At 44.3% G+C, this 24718-nt stretch overlaps 3 long non-coding RNA genes across 7 annotated transcripts in view; 2 read left to right on the top strand and 1 right to left on the bottom strand.

The window, feature by feature from the left end:
• Positions 1-24718, top strand: part of LOC112134959 (uncharacterized) — an 80961-nt gene that overhangs the window by 10535 nt on the left and 45708 nt on the right. The window lies entirely within an intron of this gene.
• LOC129048118 (uncharacterized) lies at positions 3983-6178 on the bottom strand. The gene is made up of 3 exons (XR_008510184.1): positions 6067-6178; positions 5159-5347; positions 3983-4812 (listed from the first exon to the last, which is right to left on the bottom strand). It is a non-coding gene; the product is annotated as an uncharacterized LOC129048118 (long non-coding RNA).
• Positions 6233-20209, top strand: LOC112129393 (uncharacterized). 5 transcript variants are annotated; one of them, XR_002911776.2, is made up of 7 exons: positions 6271-6347; positions 7079-7691; positions 12671-12782; positions 14713-14900; positions 17920-17992; positions 19409-19530; positions 20050-20209. It is a non-coding gene; the product is annotated as an uncharacterized LOC112129393 (long non-coding RNA). The 5 variants fall into 5 exon arrangements; XR_008510182.1 differs by lacking the exon at positions 17920-17992 and having other exon boundaries at positions 6243-6347; XR_008510179.1 differs by lacking the exon at positions 17920-17992 and having other exon boundaries at positions 6249-6347; positions 7235-7691.

A 24718-nucleotide genomic window follows, 5' to 3' on the forward strand; every position in this document is an offset into this window, starting at 1 on the left:
TGCAGCCAAAAATGCAAGTTATTTATGAAACAAAAGAAAATACATAATAAAAGTGTGGCAAATATGCATGCATATGCGTACTGAGCTTTAGAGTTGGCTTTTGGGAATAATTAAATTAAAATCTTGTATAAAAAACAGAAATAACTCCTTTAATTTCATTAGACATTGAGATAAACTCTCCAACTGATTTAATGAAAAAGAAATGTATAAGTTACTAAAGATGAATTGGTCCAGTAGCTAGCATTTAATTTTATTTTTTGATTAATAGAAGGTGTAGGAGAAACAAATTTTAAACATTTTATAAGATGAAATAGTCTCAGGATTGATTGTAACTGGAATACATATTACATTATTTGATAAAATAGATTTTAAGAACCTATTGAATAATGCACACTGCATTCAAAAGAAAGCACATACAATTTCTCTCTGTGGTTTTATCTGGCTTAACTTGTAAGTGTTAGTAGCCCTGAATACATTTTATTTGTGTTTAAAAGAATTAACATTACAAACCTGTGCTGCTTTGGTTATTCAAAGAGCCTTTCTTCCCTTCCCTTTTCCTTCCCCTTTTCCTTCCCTTTTCCTTCCCTTTTCCTTCCTTCCTTCCTTCCTTCCTTCCTTCCTTCCTTCCTTCCCTCCTTCCTTCCTTCCTTCCTTCCTTCCTTCCTTCCTTCCTTCCTTCCTCCTTTCCTTCTTCTTTTTGGTCATCCTAGGGTTGGTACTGAGAATATTTGAAAAGAGCTGCTTATGTTTAATATGTGAGGAAAAAAGGACATTCTTTTAGCCTTCGTTATTCTTTATGATGTCTTTTCTTTGCTCTCCTGGGACCCTGTCAAAAGCAATGCATTCTTGGACAAGCCTTGAGGAATGCAGAGAAGAGGTCCTTACCCCAAATTGCCAACATTCCACTGCCGCTACTCTATAGGATGACTGATTAAAGACCACTTCTACAAGGGCCCGTTACTGAGCTTGTAGCTTGCTCTTGACTAAAGCAGGGAAGGACTGAAGGCCTTAAGATGAGCTTTGTGCCTTAATTTATCAATAAGAAAACACACCCCTGAAAAATGTTTTTAATTGTCCTTTTTGTTTGGTGCCCTGAAAACTTTTCCATTCTGGAGAGTAAAGCACAGTAAAGTTGCGAATGGGTGAGGGAAACTCCTTTCTTTTGTAAAGTGAGAGAAAGGCAATTAAAAAGTGCAGGGGTGGGGAGAGCAAAGGGGACCGATAGGACACTAGGAAATAGTAAATGCGGTTTGAGTATCTTAGTATCTCCCAGCAATGGATCAAAATAGCCATATCTGAATACCCCTCAGAAGGTCCTCATGGATGGAATTATTTCCAAACACTCAAGCTCACACAAGCTCACACTCACCAAACATTCCCAAACACACACCTTCACACCTACAAACACTGTTGTACACACGGATGTATACTCACAGGCTCACCTATGTACACACCGTTATCCATATACACTCACAAACTCTTTCATACACTTTCACACTCACACATGAAAACACACACATCCACACACGTACGCACACTCACCTTTTCTTCACTCACACACACCTACACTTACCCACATTGCAGAAGTTGGTAGAAGGCTCAGAGAGGTCTTTCATTTGCTCCAGGTCACACAGCACAACTGTGTACCCCAGTTTTAAGACTACTGCTCTAGGATATCATGTACAGCTCCCCTCACCCAGGCCGAAAGTCTCGCTTTCCTTCTAGGAGACTGGGAGAGATGTGATTTTTTTAATGGAGATGGTTCAGCCCCTTCCTTGTCGAGGAGGAGAAGGTGCCAGGTCCTGGCAGGTCAGCATGAAACCCTGGCTGCCCACTGCTGTGTCAGCAAAACTCTGCCTGCCCTGGGGATCAGCAGGGTTTTTCTCTGAGGCACCTCAGCCAGGGCAACTTGTCTGAATAGCACAAATACCTAGAAATATACTTCATTGTCAATCAGGTATGGCATTAGTCACTGGTTGGCGGCAAACAGAAATCACTGTTAATGTGCCCAGACACACTTGTACACCTTGTGGTCCTGTTAGTCCAGTGGGAGGCAGTGTGGTCACCTAAGCAGTCACCTTGGGATATAGTGCCAGGCCTGCCCCAGTAGTGCTGTGTGACCTGGAGCAAATAAAGACCTCTCTGGGCCTCCCACTAACCTCTGCAATGTGTGTGAGTGTATGTATGGATGTGTGAGCGTGTGTGTAAATACGTGTATGTGTGTGTGCAGAGGTGTGTACACTTGAGCATGTTTCAGTGAGTCTGAGGCAGTGTGAGAGGGTTTGAGAGTGTATGGCATATGTGCGTGATGCTACTGTGCAAGTGTGTGAGTGTGAGAGTGTGTAATGAGTGTGAGCATTTGTGTGCAATGAGTGTGAGTGTGTGTGCATGTACATATAGATGGTGGAGAAAGAGAGGGTCAAGTAGAAGGGAATCTTTAAGGGAATTTCCAAAGTATATTAGTATCTCCCAGTGACAGGTGAGGACACAGGAGACTTTTTCTTCTATCAACAGATACTGATTTGTTCTATACAACATACATAGTTTGCTGCTAGGCTCAGTGTTGAAGTTGAATGATAAAGAAGACAAATACAGCCCTTGCCCTCATGGAGCTGACAGTCTCAGATTCCAATAAGAACACAGTCATTTGCAATTCAGTGTGAGAGTTGCAAGAGGGGCTGTAGGGAGTGCTATGGTCTGGATGTTTGTGTCCCCACAACATTCATATGCTGAAGCCCAAGGTGATGGTATTAGGGTAAAGGGCCTTTGGGGAAGTAGCAGGTCATAAGGGTGGGGCCTCAGAAGGACACTCATAAGAGAGACCCTCACCGGTTCCACCAAGTGAGGATACACTGAGAAGTTTGCAGTCCACAGCTGGAAGAGGGTCCTCACCAGAACCTGACCATGCTGGCACCCCAGTCTCGAACTTGCCTCCAGAACAGTGGGAAATACATTTCTGTTGCTTACGAGCTGCCCAGTCCTATGGTAATTTGTTATTGTGGCTTGAATGGACTAAGACAGAGAGCTACGGGAGCACAGAGGAGGAGCACCCGGACAGACAGGAGGAGAGGCCGGGCCTTGCTGCTGAGACCTAAACCACAGAGCGGAGAGCTGGGTGGGGTAGAAGCAGCGGGGCTCTAGGCCTGTGTTTCCACTATGGTAGCCACTAGCCACATGCGACTGTCGAGTACTTGAAAACAATGGCAAGTCCACACTGAGATGTGCTGTAAGTGTGGAAAACACACCAGATTTGGAAGACTTGGTACGGAAAAAAATGTAAACTATCGCATTAATCATTTTTATATTGATTCCATGTTGAAGTGATAACATTCTGGATAGATTGAATTATAAAATATGGTTATTCATGATACCATCACTCCTTTCTTTCACTTTTTTTGCACTGTGGCTACTAGAAAACTCACGATTGCCTATGTGACTCCCATTCTGTTTTTATTGGCTGGCACTGCTCTAAGCAACAAGAACGGTCTGCGCAGAGCTCAGAGGCAGGTGGGAGTTCGATGGATTTGGGGAATTGGAAGGGATTTTTAATTGCTGAGCTTGGGGTTTAGGGAGGTCACGGGGCAGCCTCATGAAGCGTCCCAGTGAGCCCTTCAAAGAAGCCTGACTGTGTCCTGAAGGCATCAGGAAGGATTTCAGGCAGGGATGTGATCAGATCAGACTGATGTGCTTCAGAAACCCTATTCTTGCTTTATTCATGGAAAAAGGGATGAGGAACGAGAGCAACACTGAAAATAGGGAAGATGAGTCAGAGGCTCTAGCAGGCAGGGGACTGGTGAGAGATGACCGTGGCCGGGGCTTGGTGTTCTCAGTGTGGATCGAGAGAAGTGAACCATCAAAATGAGTACTTTCATTACAGACACCTGGGATTTATTTCAGCAGGGAACTCTAGGAGAGTTAAAGTTTCCAGTGTCTGCATCTTATACTCATGGAATCCTCAAGCTACAGATGAATAGGGCAGGAAAGGAGTTTTCAAAGTGATTTGGACATTCCTCTTTAGGGGCTCTGATAGAGCAGGGCCCTTTTTAATCCCCAACCTGAAGAACTACCTAACAGGCAGGTGCTTTTCTTCCTGGGATGAAGAGAAGAGATTTTCTTCCCAACAGAAGCTTGTCAAAGCAGCAGTAGCTTGAGGGTACCCCAGGATGTGGGCCACAACACCCATGGAGCCTGTTTTGCATGTCATTTCTAACAATTGTCTCTGCAGGCTGCCGTCCCAGAGAACATCTGAGCCAGTGATTTTAGGTTTTCTTTCTGCGGAAGCCAGCGCTTTGGCAGATGCTTGTGGAATGATAGGGTGCCTGTCTGGGCTGGCTTCCTGGTGCTGTCCGCTTTTCCAGCCCACAGTATAACAGCCTCTGGCATTTGATGCACCTGACTTAGAAAATCAGCCGTTACTTGCCAGCTGTTCTTAAAATGGTCTCCCAATTGCTTTTCCCATTGCTGATCTTGTCCACTTCCCCCTACATCTAATTCTTTATTTGTGATGCTAAATCTGATTACCTTCCTCGTCTGCCTCAAAGTGTTCCAAGATGCGGCATGTACCATAGACCAAAGCCCAGCACTCCTCCACAGGGTATTCATGGCTCTCTAAAATCTGCTCTTCTTCTTCTGTGACCTCATCTCCCATCATTCTTTCCAAGTCTGTAGCCCTCTAATGATGCCCAGCTGTCTGCTAGCCTCGGAACACATCACACCTTGACTCATGCTGTTTTCTGCCTGCTATCAGCTTTCTGTTTTCTCTCCCTAGTTCCAAGTCCCAGGTAAAACTACTACAGGTTGCACATCCCTAATCTGAAAATTCAAAATCCAAAATATTTCAAAATCTGAAATGTTTTGAGCACCGATGTGGTGCCACATGTGGAAAATTCCACACCCGACCTCATGTGATGGGTCACAGTCAAAACACAATCAAAACTCTGTTTCATGAACAAAATTATTTAAGAATACTGTATAAAATTACCTTCAGTCTATGTGTATAAGATATATGTGAAATATAAATGAATTTCATGTTTAGACTTGAGTCCTATCCCCAAGATATCTCATTATGTATATGCAAATATTCCCAAATCTGAATAAATACAAAATGCAAAACACTTCTGGTCCCAAGCATTTTGGATAAGGGATACTCAACCTGTACCTTCTCCTTGAAGCCCTGTGTACTGTCTCTTATTGTGAGGAATCCCAACCTCCACTGCCTTCCACATGTTACTCTGTTATAGGACTTGGTCTGGCCAGTCTTGTGTTATTTCTTGCTTATAGGTTTTCCTTCCCCATTATGCCGTGAGTTCCTGACAGCCAGGAACTCTGTCTGCTTTGTGTTTATAACCTAGAGATACACAATAAATACTGGCTGAGTGACAGAATAACTTCATGGAGCCCTTGGGGTTGACAGTGTCCTACTTTAGTCTTTCATAGGGACCTGGAATATTTATGGCAACCTGGGGTAGGAGGCAGTGCTGGGACAAGGATGAGGTGAGTGAGGGGACCAGGGTGCAAAATATAAGAAGGCACCCCCTCTCTCGTGCTGATCTGGGCTTGCCCGACCCTGAGGGTGGGCACCTTCTAGGTGCCCCTCTTGTTTTCCCCTCATCCCAGCCCTGGCATGAGGGAGGGATGAGAGAAATCTTGGGATCTGAAATGAGTCTTGCCACAGGGCATCTACAGGGACAGGCTAGGCTGTCAGTTCCTCTCATTCTGACACATGGAGCTATCTGAACAAGTGAGCTCAACCCATGTCTAAGGGGCCCAGAAGTCCCAGCATGAATCCAGAGCCTACTGGCATGAGGAGAGTGGCCACAGAGATGTGGCACCACAGATGGGATGGCCTGGGGAATGGCTGACATTTGGAACACTCTGGAGACAGGCAGAAGGGTAGCCCTCACATGCAGTCTCTTTAAGGGAGCAAGGTACCAGCCTGTGGGCCGGAACACGAAGCCAGAGGACAGTCTTAGGATGCAGAGCTAGTACAAGCATAGAGATGAGTGGGGCCCATAGCTATTGACCGAGGCCTGGGATAGGATCAAGTCCTACAGAGATCTGAGGTACCAGGGTAATTAGTTGGAACTTCTGAGAGGGGTCATGTTTCCATGGGCAGGCCTCAGTGGACGAGATGAGGTGGAAAGAACAGAAATAGTTACATTCTGGGAGTCAGTGTAGACATTTAGTCAATGTCACTGGGAACATTATGTCCTTTGTCTGATGGCATCACAAAAGAGTAGGGGAGTCATGTGGGGCCAAGCACTCAGCTCTGGGGCACTGGAGCCCATCTCTGAGGGTATGAAATCCACCAGATCCATCTGAAGGAAGGAGAGATGAAAAGAGGAACGGTGAGGTAGAGTCTTTAAATATGGGTCAAGACATACTAGGATTGGTTTGGGGATGGGGGCAGTGTTGCTTTCATGAAGAGCAACCAACAGGCTTGGTTATAATCCTCTAGAAATGGTACCCAATTGCTAGGTCGTAGACTGGGGCTGAGTCTGAATACACAAGGAATTATGTTTAAAACACAGTTTTATGGACATCAAGATTTGGAGATTCTGGTTCAGTAGGTCTAGAGTCATTTTCAATGAATTCTCAAGGTGATATGCTGCACGATATCACTATAGGGGGTGACTAGCTAGAAACAAAGTTAAAGGAGGCAAAGAGACTGGTGGTTCATTTGGAGTTAGTCTCATATTTTCCTTTAGGTCTCACTGAAGGTATGAAAGACTCCCAATACGAGGTACCACTGATATGTAGGCAGAAATTAAGTGCACATTTTTAAGGCTACTAAATATTTCCAGCAGCTGTCCTTCCCTTTCCTCTGTATCACCCTTTTCATATGTCTTAGTGCTCATTTTCTTGCTTTAGCATGGTTGTTCTCAAACTTTGCATGCCAAAGAATCACCATGGAATAATTGTCTTCCATTAAACTAGTCCCTGGTGACAAAAAGGTTGGGGACCATTGACCTAGAGGGTTTCATTAAACACCCATTGCTGGGTCCCACCCAAAAACTTTTGAGTAAGTAGGTCTGGGCTGGAGTGAGGCCTAATAATTTGCATGTCTAACAACTTCCAGAGCGATGATGCTGCTGTGCAGGGACCACACTTTGAGAACCACTGATGTGGTAGGACAAAAGGTGTAGTACATGCTTAATTGTTCAGCAGGAGAACAGACAGAAAGGAACAGAAGAAATATTTGAAGTAATAATGGCCAACATTTTTCTAAAACTAGTGACAGATATCAAACCACAGATCCAAGAAGCTCAGAGAACACCAAGCGAGATAAATACCAAAAAATTCACACCTAAGCATATCATATTCAAACTGCGGAAAACCAAAAACGAAGAAAAAAATCTTGAAAGATGTCAGAGAGAGGAAAATACCTTACTTACAGAGAAACAAGGATAAGAATTACAGTGGACTTGTCAGAAACTATGCAAGCAAAGAGAGAGGGGTGAAATATCTAAGAAAACTCACCAACCTGAAGTGTATATCCAGTGAAATTGCTCTTCAGAAGTGAAGGACAGATCAAGACCTCCTCAGACCAAAAAAAAAGCAAAAAACAAAAAAACGAGAGAATTCATTGCCAGTGAACAGTGAACTTGCTCCTCTAGAAATGTTAGAGGAAGTTCTTCAGAAACTCAGGTCTATGTGAGAAAGAATAAGCACCAGAATAGGGATAAGTGAAGGTAAAATGAAAATTTTTATTTTTCTCATTCTTAATTGATCAAATAGATAAGTTTTCAAAGTAATAATAGTAACAATATATTGGGCAATTACAGTGTATGGATAAGTGAAATGAATGGAAGCAATGTTATAAGAGATGGGCGAGGAAATTGGGAATACTTTGCTATAAGGTACCTATACTACCTGTGAAGCAAATAGTGTTATTTGAAAGTAGATTTGCATTAGTTGTAAATGTGTATTACTTACAGAAGTAAGGACTCCAGATGACTGCGACTCCAAGATATGATCTAAGGCCTAGGGTCCTTTCATATCTGTGCTCTAATATCCTTAGCTTATTACTTCTATCCCCAAAGTCATTACATTGTCGCAGATGACTAATGATGTGCTGGCCATCACATCCTTGTTCTAGGAAGAAAATTGGAGCAAGTGGTTAAGGGTATTAGTATGCTCCCCCTTGGTGAGTATCTCCTTGAGGGGATTTCTTGGAAGCCCCATCCCATGACTTCTACTTGCATCTCTCATTGGTCACCTCTAGCTGCTGTGGAGGCTAGGAAGTGTAGACATAGAGCTGGGCACATTGTTGCCCTGAATTAAGTCAGAGTTTTATAAGCAAAGAGGAATTGAAGAAAGAATGTTGAGTAGGCAAATAGTCTCTACATAAACATCCAACTGAACATTCCTCAGGGCCAAGTTTGAAAAATGTTGATATGTTACTTTCCCACTAGTCTTCAGTGTTTTGTTCTACACACATGCTAAACGGTCTTGGTTGGTCTCTTTCTGTGTCTCTGTGTACTTTTGTCTTTCTTTCACACACATATATACAGAAATACCCATACATGTTCACATATGTATCTTAGGTTACTCATAGAATATAAGAGACAAATAAAAAGTTATAGCAGGAGGAAATGTTAAATATTGTCTACCTTGATGGCTCTCAACCCTGGTTGCACAGTGGCTGTCAGCCTTGGTTCCCCACAATCACTGGGGAAATTAGAAAAATATCTATGCCTGAACCCTACCAAATTTAATAATCATCTTTGAAGATAATGCCCAGATAGTCATCTTTTTTTTTTTTCTAAAAGCCCCTAGTTGGTGCTAATCTATAGCCAGAGTTGAAAGCCCCTGATCTAGACCAACTTCATCATCTTATAGGGCAAATGTCTGTGAAATTATTGCTTGCATGTTTATTTCTCATATTAGATTGAAAACCTTATATGAACAGCAAAGGTATCTGTTAATCACTATATTCATCCCCAGGGCATGGCACAAGGCTGGCACAAAGTTGAATGAATAACTGAGTCAATGGATGAGTAAACCAAGGCCCAGGGAGGGGAAGGAACTTAGGCAATGTCATGCAGCAAATACACATGTGACAGAACCAGCATTAGAATCTTTGTCTTTTGACTCCTTGCTTGGTGTTCTTTCAGTTATCCCATGACTTCCATGGTTGGATGGTCACACCTTGGAACGCTTTACTCCAGAACTGGTAGCTGTGCTTTTGTCTTCCTACAGGCCACATTGCCTGCTGTTGTAATTATTTGGGAGTCACAGGTTTGGAACTAGATCTTATTTTTTTGAGCATCACCAGCTGACCCACCACAAACGACTGATTTTAATAACTAAGGTGGGGAAGTGGTGGCTGGAAGGGAAGATGGGGAAATAAGCCCCACGCCGGCTCAGGCTTTTGAAGTACCATACCTTCATTTTAGGACTTCACTTGGCAAAGGCCACTTTGCTGTTCTTCAGCCTTCCCTACTGTGACCTACGTAAACTTGAATTTTCCATCTTCTCTAGCCAATTGCTCAATTTTAATTACCTGTCTGGTTGAAAAGTCCTGAAAACTAATTCACAGCAAGGTGTTAATGATTGATAAGCTTTGATGGAATACATCTTCCTGGAATCTTTGCATATCAGCCAGGGACAGTGTCCTGACTCAAAATAAGGGACGTCTAATTGCAACATTTTGAGTAGAAGGGAACAGAACTGTGAGGGGCAAGTCAGGGTGTAAACAGGGTGGCCTTCCTGGAGAGACTATCCTCAAATCAATCAGAGGAAGGCAGCCAGGAGTTTATCTTTGAGTAAGGCATCTGAAAGGCACTATTGGGGGTCAAAGTCTCAAGTCTACCTGGGTTAGAGGTGTACTTTGAACACAGAATTCTCACCTATTACCCGTGGTATGAGACCAGCAGCTTCCCTGGGATTCTGTAGGGGGCTTGGCCAATGGGCTCAGACCCCTAGTGGTCAAGGAGGAAGAAAACATATCGGTGCCTGAGGCGGAGCTCTTAATAAATGTTAACTCTCTTTCTTCTGTCAGCAGGGACTGCTCAGCCTGCAGCTCCAGAGGGAACAATTAGGTTGTTTATCCAAACCTCAGCCACTTTGCTATGTAATTGATTTTTCATTGAGTGTATTTAGGAAGTGGTTATTTACATGAATACAGGCACACCAGGGACATGGCAGCATCTGATCATAGGAAATGGGAGGGGACCGAGATCAAAGGGGTTGCTGGAGGAGGAATAGTAGGAGGGAGGGTGGGCTTTGGAGGCAGACATCCTAGGCTGAGATTCTGACTCTGCTGCTGACTGTGCAGATATGGGCAAATTATTAACCCTCCTTGGCCCTGGTCTTTTTTTTAAGAGGGTTGTAGCAACCCTACTTCCTAGTAGGGTTGCTACAAGGATTAAGCTAAACCATGCTTGCGAAACACTAAGAACCGAGCCTGCCGTATCATATACACTTAGTAGGCTGTTGTTATTATTACTACTACTACTATTGTCCATGCCTGGGAAGCTTTCCTATCCTCCACTTAGCCTGCTGCTTCCTATGTCTCAGCAGTTAGCCTAAGTCTCGCCCCTTCCCCAAAGCCTTCCCTGACAGCCACAGTCCCATCTAGTTCCTGCCATTTTCCATAAACATTTATGAGATTTAATCTGTAGCATCATATTTTAAACCTCACTTGCAAGCCACAGTATTTTATCCTTTTCTTCCCCTTGTCTAAACCGAGTGTTAGCAAACTACAGCTCACGGACAAAATTCTGGTCTCTTGACTAAGTTCATTTAGCCCACGGGCTAAGAATAGTTTTTACATTTTTAAATGGTAGAAAAAAATCCAAAGAAGAATATTTTGTGACACATGAAAACTATATCAATTCAAATTTCAGTATGCAGAAATATTTTATTGGAATGCAGCCACAACCACTCATTTACATGTTCTCTATGGCCGTTTGTGTGCTACGACAGCAGAGTTGAGTAGTTGGGACGGAGACCATATGACCCTCCAAGTAAAAAATATTTACTGTTTAGTCCTTTGCAGGTAAGTTTGCTAGCCCTAGACCACAAGCTTCTCTCCAGCAGACAATGTGTGCCATTCTTGTTTGAATCCTCAATAGCACATGGCAGAAAGCTCAGGTATATTGCAGGGGAGCAATAAAACCTATGCCTTGCTGATTGCAGCAACTCAGTTTTGCCAGAGAGGACAAACAAGGGGTCTCTTGTCCGTCCTCCCTCTGCTCCTGGTTTCAGGGTGTGGGTGGAAGGCTGTAGGGCAGGTGTTTGTGGTGAGCTGTGTTCATGGTGGATTTGAAACCCTTAAAGGCAGAGAGACTAGCTCTTATTGCAGTGCTTAGAAAACAAGATGGAAAGGAGAAGGAAATGAATATTAACAGGCACCAACATGCACCAGGCAAGGTGCTGTGTCTTTTGTACACTTTTCCTCATTTTTTATGTATTCATGTATTCAGTAAATATTTATCAAGTGCCTACCCTGGACCAGGCCCTGTTCTAGGCACTAGGAATGCAGCAGTGAGCAAAGCAGACAAAAAATTTTCTGCCATCATTGAGTTTACTTTCTATTTAGAGGTGGAGTAGGCATTCTAAAATAATAAATAAGCACAATATATTAAAATATTTTAATATTAAGTATAATAGTATTGTATATTAGATGGAATAAATAAATGCAAAGGAGAAAATAAAGCAAGGATGGGAGAGAATACTTGCCAGTTTTTTTGTTGGCGGGGAGGGCAGTGTTGGAATTTTAAATAGGGAGGTCAGAAGAGACCTCTCTGACAAGATGACTTGAGCAAAGACTAAGGTGTGAGCTTTGTAGCTATTTGGGGAGAAGAACTTTATAGGCAGGGGAAACAGCAAGTGAAAAGGCCCTGGGGCAGATGAGAACTTTGTGGGTCCAAGGAACAGCAAGAAGTGCAGTGTGGCTGGAGTGAGGAGACAGAGGAGAGGGCAATGGGAGAAGAAGGTAGAGAGGTAAGGAGGAAGGGGAGGGGGGAAGGAGACAATTTATGAAACATGATATGCCTCACATATCACTGTACGAGCTTAGCTTGTACCCTGAGATAGGAAATCATGAAAGAGTTTTGAATGCAGGATTGCATTCAAAATATCTGATTTCCATTTTAAAACAATAGCTGTATGAGGTAGGTGTTGCTTGGTTTCATCCTACAGATAAGAAAATTGAAGTTCAGAAAGGCCTGGTGGCACATGATTATACAATCAGGGAGGGGCAGGGGTGGGATTTGAACCTAGGCTTCACCAGATTCTCTCTCCTACCCTCACTCTCTCCCTGCCTGGCTGGCACAGAGTTGAGGCTCAATAATTGTTCATTAGGTATATTCAAAGTAACTTCTGAGGCTTGGACAGTGAACGAACTGCACACCCCACATGCTGTCCCATCTGCTCAGCCCTCCTTGGTGCCGGGGACAGCTAGTAACTTGGTCTAGGGGCTGGCCGGCAGGTCCCTTATGTTTTCCTTAACCTTGCACCAGCTATACAGCGGCCAAATGACAAACATTAATTAAAGTACGAGGGAACAACTTAATTAGCCCCTAATAGTCACATGCTGCCAATTAAACACGTCGATGGCTAGTTTACTCTGGAGCTTAATTAGGTGTTTCTCAATAAATCTAGCCACGTGCCACCACCTGTCAGTTTAGGAGCCAAATCTTTTCTTGGATGTGTCCTCTCTTAGGAGGAGAAGGATGGCTGGTTTGGGAGGAGAAGTGAAATCTGATATTGGAATATCTCAAGATTATTTCATGGTCCTGTTGCATATTTTACACTTGATGGAAATCACTGTGCAGGTAATATTTCACTTCCTGTCTGTGCCACTGCTGCACCTCTGGCAACAAGATCCTTTAGCTAAAGGGCCCTTAAGAGAGGAAAACTGGAATGTGCACTGCAGCTTTCCCCTTGTGTAGGTAATGTGGAATCCTACTCTTTGGTGCCAAACTGTCAACTGCCTAAGCACAGGCTATCCTCTTAATAATGGTGAAATTGAATTTGTAATGAATGAAGGGCTAGGGTTTAATAGCACCACAGGGGAGAAAGTTTTAGGCTCCTGCAAGGTCGGTATGTGTAACTGAACCAAGAGACTGCTGAAGACATCAGCCTGTATCTGTTGATGGAGTAGCCACAACAAGGGAGATGTTGCCCACTGGCACCTGGCACTATTCAGGGACATGAGCATTGAGTGTGGGGTGGCATTTTCCAAGAAATGTATACAAGCACAGACATTTCCCAGGGATGCTGACCAGCTTGGCAAGGGGACCTGGAAATCAAATCGGTTAAGGAATGGAGGAAGATATTGAAAGTGCTGAGTCTGGAGCCTAGGTATTTCTTGGGATCAGGAACTGGGTAAGGTAGGCATCATGGAACTGATGACAAGCTGCCATAAGCAGAGGGCATAAGCAAATTTCATGTTGCCCCGTAGGGCAGTACGAGTGTCCAGAGGTGAGTGTTACCATAACCCATGCTTTTAACTACTGTACTTTCTGGACGAAGAGTACAGGTTAGCAGGTTTACAGCCTTCCCCATAGCTGGAGCCATTTCTTCCCCATTTGCAGGCTGTGGCAATTTTTTTTTTTGTTGTTGAGATGGAGTCTTGCTCTGTTGCCTAGGCTAGAGTGCAGTGGCGTGATGTTGGCTCACTGCAACCTCCGCCTCCTGGGTTCAAGCTATTCTCTGCCTCAGCCTCCCAAGTAGCTGGGATTACAGGCGCCTGAGGCTGTGGCAATTTTAAGACAGGACCCGAAATGTCTTTGACTCTCTTCTCACCAAGAGGAGGGGTCTCTGCCCCCTTTCCTTGAATCAGCGCTTTGTGACTACTTCACTATTAGAATACAGGGGAAGTAGCAATGTGCCAGTGTCCAGCCCTGGGCCTTAAGAAACTGGAGGCCCAGTTTCTTAACTGGGTGAGAAGTGGAAGGGGCCACTTCTCTCTTCTGGGATGCTCACTGCTGGAACCCAGCCACTGCACTGTGGGGAGGCAGACAAGTACATGGACAGCCATGTTAGATGTTTCAGCTGACAGCTCCAGCTGAGGCCCCAGCCAGAAGCCAGCATCAACTGCCAGACACCTGAGCAAGCCTTCTGATGATTCTCTGCATGGAGCAAAACGAGCTGTCCCCACCAAACCCTGCTCACATTGCACGTTTGTGAACAAAATAAATGCTTGTTGTTTCCAGCCCTATATTTGGGATGGCTTATTAGACATCCGGAACATAAGCCAAGGCAGGCTCCCAATCCTCAGAACCTGAAGTGTCAGATATTTCTGTCTCTGCAGTAAGCCAGGTTAGCCTGACCTTGATTCATTGCCTGGTGCATAGTAGTGTCTCAGAGTATTTGTTTAGTGGATGAATGAATACATGTTCCCGTCATGCAAACTGGACTGTTGCCTTAGTCCTAAGATGGGATCTTCCTTGAGTTACCCTAGTTAAGTGTTTTTTAAACCTTGGTTTTAACAATGGTGTCCATTTTTCAAATACAATCTGAAGGTATTCAAAATATGTAAATGATCTAAGTGTGGAGTTCCTTTAGGTGAATTGAGGGGAGGGCTTTCAGCCCTACCAGCTCAGCCTCCCACTCACCACCTCACCAGGACCCCAAGGAACTTGGTTTCTGTGGCGCTCACCTGGAGAACCCAATGCCCTTGTTGATATAATTCTTACCTTTTGCTTTTGGTCCTGCTCCTGAGTCATCTCTCAACCACTTTTCTCTTCTTTTTTCTCCCAGGGGTAGCCACCACAGGCCCACAGGCTAAAATTGAGCTGGAGTAAGTGGCAACAGAGAGTCTTTATTGTCCCCTAAGAGCCCTGGTAAACTTCTGAGAAATTAAGTGCTCATTTCCCAGCAGATAAAAGTGAGCATTTGGCCAGGCACAGTGGCTCACGCCTCTAATCCCAGCACTTTGGGAGGCTGAGGTGAGTGGATCGCTTGAGCCCAGGAGTTGGAGACCAGCCTGGGTGAAACCTTGTCTCTACAAAAAAAAAAAAAAAAATTAGCCAGGTGTGGTGGTGCATGCCTGTAGCCCCAACTACTTAGGAGGCTGAGGTGGGAGGACTGCGTGAGCCCAGGAGGTCGAGGCTGCCATGAGCGAAGGTTGCACCACTGTTCTCCAGCCTGGGTGACAGAGCAAGACCCTGTCGAAAGAAAGAAAGAAAGAGAGAAAGAGGGAAAGAGGGAAAGAGAGAAAGAGGGAAAGAGAGAAAGAAAGAAAGACCGAAGGGAAGAGAGAGAGAAAGAAAGAAAAAGAAAGAAAAAGCAAGCAAGCAAGCAAGCAAGAAAGCAAGCCAGTCCCCGGCCCCTGAACCCTAGGACCCCATGGGGCAATGGTGCTGGCCCTTCCTTTGGGAGGAGATTGAGCTGGCTGTGGTCTGCCTTGCCACGATGGGGGAAGGGCAGGGGGCTGCGAGAAGGGATTCTCCACTTGTGGGTGATGGAGCATTTAGCAAAGGGGATCAGGAACACTTGCCTTTGGGCTGAAGCAGAGAGGCTCTGAGCTGTCACCTGGGGGCAGGCTGAGCGCTCACCAGACCTGGGTGGGAGGAACTTAGGTGTAAACATGGCCTTGGAACGGAGAATGTGAGGCCTGAGGGGAGCAACAGTTCATTTTTTGTCCGTGACTAGACTTAGGAGGCTCGGCCCAGGAGTGGACTTGGGGTTGAGACTGGGGTGCAGGGTAGTGGAGGGGTGATAAGAAATGGGGTCAGAAGGTACAAGGACATCAGAGAGGGACCAATGAAGTGGTCCAGGCTGGGAGGGCGGCCAGGGAAAGGACGGCTGGCAAAGAGCAAGGCAGGGTGTCAGAGAAAGGCAGCTGATCCAGAAGCTCACCCAGTTGGAAGTGCCTGAGGGTAGGAATACAGGAAAGAGAATGTGGGAGGGATCTGGGGAAGGGATCATCAAACTTGCTGAAGGCTCTGAGGGAGCCACTCAGTTTCCTCCTGAACTCCAGAGGGATCCTGTGGCCCAGGCCTAAGGGACCATTGCTTCTTTAGAGAGTCAGTGTGATGCAGTAGGAGAAATGCTGTCTAGGAGTCAGGGGGTCTGGCCTCTCGTCTGATTTGGCCACTGGCCAGTCATTTTGGTTTTCTGAGTCTTTCACTCCCTTGTCTGTAAAATGAGAAAGTTGATTGTTATTGATTTCCTGGTCCATTTGGGTTCTAGCAATTGCATGATTCACTTCGACCCAATAAACACAAGTGGGTCAGGTACAGCCATGGGCCCTGGTGGTGCAGGTGGACCAGTTCCCCATGACTTCATGGAGCTCATGCTGTAGTGAGGAAAGTGGACATTTCTACAGGTAGCAGGGCTACCAAGTGAAAGTGGGAAGAAAAGCGTGATTTTATTACTAGGACCGGGTCAAAAGTGAGGGGTAGGTATTAAGGAGGGGGTAGAAAACCTTCAAAATGGGAGCTGAAGGAAGAGCTGGTTGATTTGGAGGTGAGACAGGGAGGTCTGGGAGGGTGTGCTCAAGGGTTCAGAGCAGAACCAAGTTGAGGTAAGAAAAGATGAGGGAAATGTTTGTTTGTCCTTGGCCCATTGTGGACCTTTGGCCTGCTCTGAACAATTGGCTTCCTGTGCTGGACAAACGGGTGTGGGCAGGCCGCCCTAGTCCCCTTTGTTCTGGACACATTGTAGGGGTGTAGCTCAGCAGCAGAAGTTCTCCAATCCATCTCCTTCATTTGAAACATGTACTAATTTTTTAAAGTATTGATTTTCACTTTAGAAAAATTAAAGAATTGAAAACACAAATAATTCATAACGTTAGCAGCCAGTAACACAGTGCCCATCCTTAGTTCTCACTCTCTCACTACACACACACACACACACACACACACACACAGGCATGCAGGCACACACAGAGGATTAGATTAGGCTATTTTTCTTGCTTGGCAATATATTGGAACATCTCTTCTTGTCGATAAATATGAATCGATATCATCATTTTTAATGGCTTCATAGTAATTTTATTGTGTGAACATAACATAAATTATTTAACAATTCCTATTGTTTGAACTTTAAATTTCTTTCCCTTTTTAAGTTTGCTATAAGTAATGCTTTGATGGAAATAGTATTATGCATAGATCTTTGCACCTTACCTTATTATTTCCTAGAATATAATGATTTTACAGCTTTCGATATACATTACCATATTATTCTCTAGAATTAGTTGTTCTCACCTATTCCCAAAAGCAGTGGATAGATGTCCATTTCCCACCCCCCATGCTGAAACCAGGCATTATAATGCTTTTTAATCTTAGCCATCTGAAAAGTAAAAAGGGCATATCATTGTTTTAAGTCATATTTCTTTTATTTCCACCGAGGCTGAAAATGGTTTACATTTTTTATTGTCATTTACACTTCTTCTTTCACGATTTGCTTTTACATATCATTCTGCTGTTTTACCCCCCATGGTGCATATATTAGTTTCCTAGGGCTGCCATAACAAATTACTACAAACTTGGTGACTTAAAGCAACAGAAATTTATTCTTTCATAGTTCTAGAGGCTAGATATCTGAAATCAAGGTGTTGGTAGGTCTACGTTCCCTCTGAAGACTCTTAAGAAAGAATTCTTCTTTGCCTCTTTCTAGCTTCTGGGGGTTGCTGGCATTCTTTGGCATTCCTTGGCTTACAGCTGCGTTACGCAATTTCTGTCTCCTTCAAATGACTGTCTTCTCTCCATGCTTATCCGTGTGTCTCTAAATCTTCATCTCCTTATAAGGACACCAATTATTGGATTTAGGGCATACTCTAATGCAGTATTTCATCTTAACTTGACTGCATCTGCAAAGACCCTACTTCCGAATCAGGTTGCGTTCATTGGCCCTAGGGCATTAGGACTTGAACATATATTTTTAGGGGACACAATTCAGTCCCCTATAATGTGCTTGACTTTTTCTTATTAATTTGTAATAGCTTTATGCTTCACCTTTTAGATCCACTGACTCACACCTGCCTCTCTGCTTGCCCAGAGAGGTACAGAGAAGTAATGACTTGGACTTGAGGAAGGTAGGTTCTTTTGGTTAACCACAGTGTGAGTCATGAGTATTGTGGGTCTTAGGAGTTCCTGCATTAACCCTTTATTTCCGGAGAAGATAAGTGGTGGTGGGAGGGAAAGAGGAGGGCATTTTTTCTGGTGCTCTATGAGTGGCTGTTGGCAGATCTACCACTAACAGGTCAGTTTGGTAGGTGGACAATGATTGGGATAGGAGAGAGACTGAGCAAGCGGTGATAGTCTCTGAATCATAAATTGGTAAATGAATGACCCCTGAGGCTGGGTAGGAGTCATCCAGCTCTATCAGGACTTTCTGGGCTCATTTGAGATTGTTTTGCTAATAGTGGTTTCTTAAAAGCATCATGCATTTTCTTTCCTGCTTCTTAAGCACTCAAGCATTTCAATGGCAGCTTAGCCCTGAACTTACAGGTTTCTTGCACTTGAATGGATCATGTTCGTAGTAAGAAGCAGAACGATTGGAAGCTAAGAAGACTCTCTGCAGTCCTTGACCTCTGCAAGTTGCTTTCTTAGATGGGTAGCAGAATGAAGAAGAATCGGCTCAAATTTCCAGTTTGGTTAAGCTGAAGCAGTAGTCTAGTGGGGAGTTTCATTAGGGGCCCAGATCCAGATCCTTCTCTTCAGCAACATTGCCTCTGAAGAACAGGTCTGCAGAGTGAAGAGCAATATGGGGTTCCTGAGAGTTCTAGGGTCTCTATAAGTGGGAAAGGCCTTATTCCAAGGTGACAAGGGGCCAGTGTGTCAGGTAGTCTGCCCTCTAGTGGGCCTGGGACAAGAACAAGTGTGGGCAGCTCAACCTGTATCTTTCACTGGGGTGGCAAGTGGCATCAGGGCTGGAGGAAAGAGTTGGGATAGAGGATGGTGTCCCATGTCTACCACTGCCAGCTCCTGCTCAGAAAAGAATGTCAGCATCAAATTCAAGTGACTTCCTGGAGCTGAAAGCCTACTATAACAAAAGTGTTGGAATAGAAAACTCCTAAATTTAGGAGAAAACATAGGCCTGGGTTTGAACCCCAGTTCTGCAATTTACTAGCTGAGTATCATGAGTTAATTTTCTTAATCTCTTTACATTTCAATTTTGTTTTGTACAAGTAAGATAGTATTTTGGTAAACTGTTTATAGGATAAAATTAAGTAATGTGTGAGGAAAAATGCATCATAGGGTCTTGCAGATAATAGGTACTAAATAAATAGTAGTTTATTTCTTTCTTCTAGTGTCTTTTTATTCTATATAATATGAATTGAGCAATACCACTGAATGTTTTTCTCCCAAATCATTCCTCCATCCAGCTAGTTGAAGTTCTATAATTCCATGTCTCATTTCTTTGTTAAGATATTCTCCCTTAAATATGCTTTTGAAAAGTTACTGCTGTTTTTGGCTGATCAGAAATCAATATATCTCTGACCTACTAGGCCTTTGTAGGACATATAAATGCCAATGCTGATGTAGAAAGGTGGAGGAAGAGAGCCAGAGTGCAGTTCATCTCTGGGAGAGCAGACCAGAGTGGCTTCCATGGGCACATGCTGGATTGAAGGTGAGAGACACAGGAAGTGTGGCACATGGGAGAGCCTGGGCCACACTTCATTCTCCCTCAGCAAATGTCAGTCACAGGCTGTCTGATCTGTCTTCTATGAAAGTGGGGATGTGGGCATCCTGAGGACTTGAGTAGAGTGTGAAGATAAGGCCATTACCCACCTACAGGTGAGGAATATGGGACTGAGAAAGTCATCTAGGTGAGCAGTTGCATTCCAAATCCAGGCAGGCTATGGAAACAAAGCTTCAATTTGGAGAGGCTAGTCAGAAAGGGAGAATCTAAGTGAGGGACAGCATTCAGGAAAGCCAGAGGTTCAAAGCCAAGATAAGCCAGGGGGCCTGGGCTCTGCCCTGAGATGGTGGCTGCAGAGATGTTTTCTAGAGTGCCTGCAGCCCTGGGCAGGAGCAAGGATGGTTGGATGGAGTGTAATAGGGTTTTTTTCCCTGCAATCCAAAACCTGCCAGGAGTCCCCCACTCCCTGATTGGTTCTAAGCACTCTTCTTGTCTCTTACCTAATAGTGAGAAGACGTGACTACTAAAGTTGAGGCCCCAAGTCTCAGCTCCTTCCCCCTCCGAAGCATGAGTGGAGGATTCACTTAAGGCCACTTTGGTGAGACTAGATCAACTCTTCTCAAAACTACTTCATTCCTTTGGAATAAAATCTTGATTTTAGACTTTCCCAATATTCCTCATGGTATTGCAGTGGCCAGGAACTGTATTCTGTACTCAGGGCAGCTGAGACACTCTGGCATCAAGACCTAGCTCCCAGGTGCATTGGCCCCTCAAAAATCAGTCTTTTGAAGGATAAGGCATTTTCATCACCAGGGGGAACGAAAGACCACGAGGACTCCCATGATCTTCCTCCCAGGGGGTTCATAATTCCATAAGCTAAGACTGAATTATGTGTTTTGGGGGAACATTGTGCTCTGTGTGATTGAATGTGTGATTCATTTGACACTGAGAATAAAACCAGGTTGAATAATAAGAAAATACAAGCCTCAGAGGATTTGAAGTAAAGCCTTGAAATCATTGTCGAATCATAAATTAACACCCATAACAAGAGTAAAAATTTACCCTGAATTTAGGACACTCTGTTTTTATTTTTTTCAACTGAGTTTAAATGCTTTCCATAAATCCTAGATATTTGGGGGCTGTAAAGATGATTAAACACCTAAAATGTAGTTCCCTTGGACATAAGAAGAAAAATATTAAGCACTTTCTTAAACAAAGTCCGTAAGTGAGGACTGAGTTATGGTTTCTTTGAATAGTGAGGCTATGCCTTCCCTACTGAGGTCAAAAGGAAATGAAGAGAAGGGAAATCAATTGGAAAATGACTCTCATGCTTGAATCATTATTTTCTTCTTCCATCAGGCACCTGCTATTGGTTTTTATGAGTAATAGTAAAGTGATTAAAAACATACTGAAACCTTGACACAGAGTCTGGGGGAGGGGGCCTGAGCAAAAGAGTCCTTGCTCCTTCATAATCCTGCCTCCTTGGTGTCCCTGTCCCTCATTTTCATCCATCTTTTGAGCATGATTCATGCCCTAATGCTGCCCTGATGCTAAAGCATTTGTATGGTGATTTGTCTTTCAAGAGAGTTGGTGCCTAGCCTTGCAAACAAACTACCAGCCCTTCTCACAAACACTGAACTATGCCATCCCCAGTGCCCAGAAAAAATGTACTGATGTTCCTCCCACTTGCTATAAATGAGTGCTTGCCTCTTGATATCTTTAGTCACAGTCAAGTGGTCAAGTCAATTAGCACTGAGCACCACTTCTCAGATCCTACCATTTGATGTGTGAGGTAGGGGAGTGGCAGGCTAGCCAGTGCACCCCCAGAGATTGGGGACAGAGGCTGCTTATTCATAGGCTCTGCTATCTCCATTTTTTAAAGATAATAACTTACCCAAGGTACTAGGTTAGTAAATGGCAGATTTGAGCCCAGGTCTGTTTAAGAGAAGAGGAACGTAAGAAGTTACAGAGAGGATAATGGGGACATCTAGATGAATTCTGAAGAAGGCTCACCATCCCCAGGGTTTCTTGACACCCTTCTGGTGTGCACTTGCTTAAGTGAGCTGTGTTTATTTGATGTATCGGAATGGATGGCCACCATGTATATACTTAGCATGATTCTGGGCACTGTGGGGTTAGAAAGGGCCAGCCAGACTTCACTCCTACAGCCTCTGCCACTGCAAACTTGAGTGAAAGCGGAACAAAGTTGGAGTCTTGAAATACTGGGAACCAGAGAACCTGCCACAGAGCTCAGCACAGGAGAGAGAGAGAGTCAATTCTCAAGCCTGGAGAAATCCCCTGGGGTGGTGGGGTGGAGCAGGAGGACCAGAGAAGCTGCTGAGGATTTGAGCAGAGTCAGCCTCCGAGACAGTTCTTTCATGTCTGTCTCAAAGGCTCCACTCTGTAATTTTGATGATTTTCCTGTGCATGAGCTCAGTCTCACTAATGCTGGTTACCTAATGAAAATCCCATTCTGGTGCCTTGGGACCCCTACCCTCCCTCTTCCTGGATCCACAAAACTAGTGGATTATGCCCTAGTCCATTACTTTGGGTCTAGCTGATAGTGGACATTCCTTGGATTGTGACTGCTTGTTGGTATTTACCAACAGCTACCTGGATTCTTTGTGCTCTGTCCTTTGCCCTTCCTTTCTCCTACCAGTGGGTCTTCCTCCAGCAACTGTGACCTGAGTCATGTTGGAGGTGATGACAGCCTTTAATAGTGTACCTCAGCTTCACCCTGGAGGGAAATGCCTGAAGACTCTGCCTCCACAGGCAGGTCAATGTCCTCAGCCCCCTCTCCCACTCCAGTGTGACATCCTTGAGCAGATCCTTGATCTGTTTCTCTTTCCACCTCCATGATTCTTCAAGGAAAGTCTAAAACCAAGATTTAGTTCTAAGAGAGTCTGCAATATTGCTAGATAAGCAAGAAGTACAAGCAAAAAATAAAAATAAAAAACAGCATTCCAAAGTAGGACACAGTCCAGTGCTAAGCTGTGTAATATGGCATGTGGTAGAAAATCTGAGAAGGGAAAGTAGCACAGGGCATTGGAATCAGGAACGGCTTCATGGAGGAGGTGAAACATGGCTTGGGCTTTGAGGATGGAGAGGTCAGTCTTCCATTTCCCCACTCTGGTTATAAGTGCTGTGTGCTTCCTCGGGAGAAGGGGGGTCCTTATTTATGTGGGCATCAAGGTCCCCAGTTTTTGGAGGATATGTGAGTGCCAGCAAAGGGGACCAGGAGGATAAGAAGGTCACACTCCCCTCTAGATAGTCATCAAGAGCTATTAGTTAGGCAAGCAGTTATTGACCAACAGATATTAAATCTTGGCTGCTTGTCCATATGGGTAATGATCATAATAGAATCTACTCTCTTGCCAAATGGATACAGATAAAATCTTGGAGAATAAAAAAAGACTTAGCTTTGTTGAGAGGGAACTCTCATTGAAATGGCATCTATGAAGAGCAGATGCCCTATTCTTAAGTAAGGCTGCAGGGAAGCTAAGGGTATGAGTGGAACACAGGATGGGGAGGTGGGAAATTAAGGCAGGGAAGGGGACTGGAGTCAAGTCTGGTACTGAAGCAGTAATACAGGGCTTTTGAACCAGAGGTTTGTATAACAGATACGTGTGGAACTTTGGTGAATTGCATACGTCAACTCCATTTTTATCCCAAGATTCTAATACAGGAGGTCTGGGTGAAGGGGAACCTCCAGCTGGAACGTAAGAGGATGTGGTTGTACTTACTCACATCCCCTGCCCACCTGAACCCTGGGAAGTGCTGACTGAATGAATGACAGAACCACTCTGAGAATGAACAGGACTTGGAAACCTGGTGGGGCAGTGATTCTCAAAGTGTGGTCTGTAAACCACCTGCATCTCAATCACCTTGGAGCTAATGAATGGAATCTCTAAGAGATGGAAACTAGCAATCTGCCTTTTCAACAAACACAACAGGACAGCAGATACTTAGACACTTACATACTAAGGTTTGAGAACCACAAGAGAAACAGTAAGTACAGAAGCCCATCAAGCTCATACAAGCAGTAAGTGTTAGAGCCGGGATTCAAACCCAGGTCTGACTGACTTTCCAGGATGTAAAGGAAACCCATCCTTTTGCTATTATGTCAAGCTGCCTCTAAGAGCAGGTAACAGGAAGAATTTCAGGCTGGCCGTGCTCAGGCAGGGGCGACTACAGGAAGATCAAATCTGGAGGTAGACAAAGAGGACCTCACCACAAAAACTGCTGGGCTGAGGCAAGACCCACACTTCAGAGGGATTGAATGGGGATGTTAATTAATACCTTTGTTCTTAACAATCAGCAGGGTTCCAGGAAGAAGGGCAAGAACCCCGGAGCTGGGTCAGAGGTACAAGGTAGGAACCTAGTTCCTAGTTCCTAGAAATAAGAAATATCTTAGGAATCGATGTGGATCCTCAGAGTGGATTCAGAAGCCAGGGATTCCTTAAATTCTCTCTGGCTAGGGTCAGGACTGATCCCCAAATCTGGTAAGTACTCTTAGCGAGGTAGACATTCAGTCCTGGGTAAGAAGCTGTGCTGTCCTATAGTTGTAAATACTGGTTGCCCATTATCAATTTGAAGGGTACTGAGAAGGCCTGTGATTATACTCATAAGGCAAAAGCTCCCACCCAGAGTTCTAGTCTTTCTATTGCCTTTAACACAGTGATCTTAGAGAGATTCTCTTCTTCACATGCTGACCCTAGGGCTGAAACTCAGCCTCTAACTCCTGGGCTTATTCCTGGGACAAATATTTATTTATTTCTCTTGGCTTTTCTGAATCTGATCTCTTTCTGATATTTGGAGAATTCTTGACCCTACAAGTCTCACTGAAATGTGGATCTGGACTCTGTTAACAAAGATCAGAAACTCAATTTTCCAGTCTTCTGAAGCTAGGGTGGGGAAAATGATGTGGACTTAACCAGTTAGATAATCAGAGAGAGCAATCTGAATTTTATTTGGGAGCGAGTGACCAAGGGCAGCAGAGGTAGGCTCAGCATCACAGCTGGTGGAGTTCTCATGGTGGTCATCACATTCTGGAGTCCAGCAGTGGCTGCGGAGGAGTCCTTGCTGTCGTTTCCATTGAATGAACTTTGCTCTGTGTCTGGCTGCATAGCCCCTCTGCTTCCTGGCAGTTCTGTAAATGACCCAACGTCCTTCTAGT

This window comes from Pongo abelii, chromosome 1 (genome assembly GCF_028885655.2).
Source record: "Pongo abelii isolate AG06213 chromosome 1, NHGRI_mPonAbe1-v2.0_pri, whole genome shotgun sequence".
Taxonomy (NCBI): Eukaryota; Metazoa; Chordata; class Mammalia; order Primates; family Hominidae; genus Pongo; species Pongo abelii.